This window comes from Notothenia rossii, assembly GCF_949606895.1.
Source record: "Notothenia rossii genome assembly, chromosome: 9".
Taxonomy (NCBI): Eukaryota; Metazoa; Chordata; class Actinopteri; order Perciformes; family Nototheniidae; genus Notothenia; species Notothenia rossii.
The window spans coordinates 31,564,314-31,569,135 of NC_136907.1; the positions used below are offsets into that span (position 1 = coordinate 31,564,314).

The following is a 4,822-nucleotide window of genomic DNA, read 5'->3' on the forward strand; positions in this document are numbered from 1 at the left end:
CTCCCGTTCTCCGCTCTCTTCACTGGCTCCCCATCAAACAACGCATCATCTTCAAAACACTCCTCCTCACCTATAAAGCCCTTCACCACCTAGCCCCCCCCTACCTCTCTGACCTCCTCATCCCCTACAACCCCCCCCCGAGCCCTCCGATCCTCCTCCACTCTCTCCCTCACAGTACCACCATCAAGACTCAAAACATTTGGCAACAGAGCATTCTCCAGATCAGCACCCCGCCTCTGGAACTCCCTCCCCCAATCTGTCCGCCACTCTCCCACACTGTCTACCTTCAAAACCCAGCTGAAAACATACCTCTTCTCCCAAGCCTTCAACTTACCCTACCCCCCAACCCACTGACTTCACTCACACCCCACGCTGTATCTCTTATTCACCCCACGCTGCATCTCTTATTCATACATTCATCAACTTTTTCTTTCCTCTTTTCCATTATGTTGTCTTTTGCTCGTTGTCCTATGCTTGCTCCCCCCCTGTGTTGTCCTTTGCCTGTTCATGTAATGTTCATGTTCAATTTTCTTGTCCAATATGTTGTCTTCTGCCTGTTCACCCCCTTTCTGTACTTTTAATTTTTTTTGTAAGCGACTTTGGGTTATTGAAAAGCGCTATATAAATAAAAGTTATTATTATTATTATTATTAGAATGCCAAACTTGTCTTGCACATGTTCAAGAGTGGTAAACCTCTCCTTTTGTGCTGACACTGCAGCATCTACCACCACGTTAAAGAACGTTACCTCCAGATTTTGCAAGGCATTCCTCAATGGCTCATCAGGAGACTCATATGAGAAGTGCCTCTTTGTTGACTTCAGCCGCTTTTGCACAAGGACTGCATCCACATTCATGTCTTCACACATGTCCTTGGCTGATGTTTGTGCAGCCACAAAGCCTGTGGCTCTGTAGGATTTGAGAGCTTTTTCAGTCTTTTTCAGTAGACTTACTGCTACATCCACTTGCATTGTTTGGGACTGCAGGACTTTGCTCACCTGCTGAATTTGACTTAACATGTCATACCAGACCACTGTGCACAGTGAAAAGCGGAATGACCCCACTTCTTCTGCCAGAGACTGGGCTTCAATCCTGATGATTGGGTCTTTGGCCTGGTTTCTCACCTCAAGCAGTGCCTCTCTCACAGCTGCGGCTTCATATCGCAGAGGCTCCACAGCTTTCACTCTGCTCTCCCATCTGGTTTCTGACCACATTTTGAGTGAAAGGTTGACGTGTTTCTTGAGGATGGCCCATCTCTGTGTAGAGGCAGAAAACAGGCAGTATAGCTTCTGCACAATGCCAAAAAATGATATGGCATCTTTGGAGCTTTTGGCAGCATCAGCAATGACCAAATTGAGTGTATGTGCCCCACAAGGCACAAACAAAGCTCTTGGGTCCAACTGCAGTAGCCTGGCCTGTACTCCCTTGTTCTTCCCTCTCATATTTGCGCCGTTGTCATATGACTGTCCTCTGCAGTCATCAAAGGCAATCTGCAACTCCTCCAGCCTCTTCAAAATCAGGGCGGACAAACTTTCACCAGTGGACTCCTCTGCTACTAGGAATCCCATGAAGTGCTCTTTAATCTGGGGGTCTTCTTCCAGTGTCACAATTCTGATGACTACTGACAGCTGTTCAGTGTGGCTAACATCCGGGGTGCAATCTAAAATGAGGGAAAAGTACTTGCATTTCTTTATTTCTTGCACTATTGTTGATAGAATCTTTCCGGTCGTGGCTGCGGTCCTGGATCATAAGTCCTGGATGGATATCCTCGTGGATTCATCTTCTTATTATACACACATGCATTTCAAAACATTTGGACTACCTATGTTGCAAATGTATTATCTTTTCAATTTACACACGGCATCTATTGCACGTCTGTCCGTCCTGGGAGAGGGATCCCTCCTCTGTTGCTCTCCCTGAGGTTTCTCCCATTTTTCCCTTTAAACTGTGGGGTTTTCTCTGGAAGTTTTTCCTTGTACGATGTGAGGGTCTAAGGACAGAGGGTGTCGTATTGTCATACTGATATTCTGTACAAACTGTGAAGTCCACTGAGACAAATGTAACATTTGTGATATTGGGCTATATAAATAAACATTGATTGATTGATTGATTTCCACTGATGCATTCAATCAACTCATTCTGAATGGTTTTGCCCAAGTAGCTGTGGTGGGATGTTTGACTTTTAATCTTGTGGATGTGGTCTTTCATCACTGGGTCAAACTGCGCCAAAAGCTCAACCTCTTTCAAAAAGTTTCCATTTGAAGGAGAGTGGAGTATTTCTGTCTTTCCTCTCAATGCCATATTTCGCCCTGCCAGAGACTGTACAATAGCAACCAGTCGTGTCAGCACTGCTCTCCACCGACTCTTCTCTGCCTCAAGGAGGGCCTGCTCTTGTTTGTCTATTGTTGTACCTTGTTTTAATCGAACTGCCAATTCTTTCCATGACGCCAAATTGTTCAGGTGTTCCGGACTATTTTCATGGCTGGTCAAAGCAGCACTTGCATTTTTCCAATCCGACAGTCCTGCATTTGTTAAATGAATTTGTTTTGGAGATAAAAGTTGACAACAAAAACAAAAAAGACTGTTCTTCTTTTTTGAATATGTCACCCAACTTCTTTTGATCCTTTCTCCATTTACTAAGGTCCTGCTGAAGTACTGGTGGTGGCAACTTCTCCCATCATCTCTCCTTGGGAAAATGAAATCAGGTGTTATCTGATATGGTCCTCTCCGAACAAACTCTGTCCTCATTGTGTCTGTGAGATGTGAAGGGCAGTCAGCAGGATCGGTTGGTAGTGGATCGTCTGTCTTTGCTGCATCTGGAGGGCATGTGAAGCACATTTTCTCACCTCATATTCACAATATCTTCATACACACACACACACACACACACACACACACACACACACACACACACACACACACACACACACACACACACACACACACACACACACACACACACACACACAACCCCAATTCCAAAAAGGTTGGGACAGTGTGTAAAATGTAAATAAAAACAGAAAGCAATTATTTGAAAGCATGAGGACAATTAGGTTTATAGCTAAACATCCTGAGAAGAGTGTATGGGTGGAATCTGTGGTGCAATCAGGATGAGATGCAGCAGGCTGTTCTGACGTTCCTTGCAGTGGTTCTGGGCCTATACATATATAGAGAACACACAAGAGCAAATATATTGGCTGGATTAGAAATGGCACGACAGTCATTTTTACATTCAATTATTTATCATCACATCAGGAACATCTATTGACATATTGTACTCACCAGAACAAACAGACACAGTGGTCAGTGGCAGGGTGGAATCAGTGGTCATCTCATCAGGATGAGCAGCTTGCTGTTCTGACGTTCCTTCATGTGGTTCTAGGTCTATAAATATAGAAAGAACACACAAGAGCAAATATATTGACTGGATTTCACATTCAATTATTTATCATCAGGAACATCTATTGACACATTGCACTCACCTGAGGAAGCCGGCACAGCTGAGGTGCATGGCGGTTCCTTGTCAACTGATGCAGCAGATGGTCCCAGATATTTTAAAAGTGAATCTAAAATGATATAACAAAATGTGTATTATCAACATTGAATAATTTCCATTTGTTAAATGTAGCTATTATTTAGTTAGTAAGCATTAGGACAGCCTGACAGGTCTGATTCAACTAATCAAGAGCTATGCCTATCTTATTAGAACAGTTGAATCAGGTGTGTTAGTTCTGGGTTGGAACGAAAACATTCAACAGGACTGGAGTTGAGAACCACTGAGCTAGTTAGCTAACGTTAGCGCACATTATGACAGGGTTGAATTTGGCAAATGTTTGACTCGGATAGTCAATGTGCTTTCTGAGGTAAACTTAACGTTAGCTAACGTTACCAACTAACTAACATTCCACCACACTGGCTAGCTCGCTACACCAAAACTAACATTGTTATTATTACTAATATTTCTATTTCATGACACAAAGAAAATAGCCTTATGACAGTTTCGACTGAATGGCAATAACAAACGCTGGCTAGCTAACGTTGGCTTGGCTAACTAGCAAGATTACATGATCCATTCGCTAATGTTGACAATACAATCAAAATTGCATACCTTTCACCTTGGCACGTTTCTCTTCTTCTTCTTTTCTTCTGTTTTTATACTGCGCCCCAGATGGCTTTTGCCTCTTCATAGTTCTCTAACGTTAGTCTTTCTTTCCTCAACGCTCAATTTTATAAACACTTGACCGATGCCCATCAATGCACAGCGCTCTAGCATGTTCTGACTGTGAACACCTAAAGCCGAGGCTCTTAGACCGACCGACCGTTTTAGATTTTTGGCTCATTTTCCCTTATGTTAGAATTTTTTTTTTTATGTAAGAATAATGGTTGCAGATATAGAGGGGGGGCGCCAAAACTGCGCCAAGCAAAAAATAAAAAATAAAATAAAAAAATTTTTTTTTTTTGTTGCAATTTTTGGCGCCCCCCTCTAGGTGGCGCTCTAGGCAACCGCCTATATTGCCTGTAGGAAGCTCCGCCCCTGCACACACGCACACACGCGCGAATATTTGTAATGTTCAGAGGTTGTTGTGTTTAATATTCATGAGAATATTTGTCATTGTTCAAATGATAATAAAAAATTGCATAAAGCATATTTGTCCACTCATGTGTTGATAAGAGTATTAAAAACTTGAAAAAAATTCCTCTGGTACATTTAGAACAGATAAAAAATGTGCGATTAATTTGCGATTAATCGCGATTAACTATGGACACTCATGCGATTAATCACGATAAAATATTTTAATCGACTGACAGCCCTAATATGAATAT

General features: G+C 42.5%; 1 long non-coding RNA gene across 1 annotated transcript; it reads right to left on the minus strand.

Annotated features, from left to right (window-relative positions):
• Nucleotides 1–2,115: 2,115 nt before the first annotated feature.
• LOC307020907 lies at nucleotides 2,116–4,405 on the minus strand. Its single transcript, XR_013803005.1, has 3 exons — nucleotides 3,481–4,405; nucleotides 3,281–3,382; nucleotides 2,116–3,155 (listed from the first exon to the last, which is right to left on the minus strand). It is a non-coding gene; the product is annotated as an uncharacterized lncRNA (long non-coding RNA).
• Nucleotides 4,406–4,822: the final 417 nt, after the last annotated feature.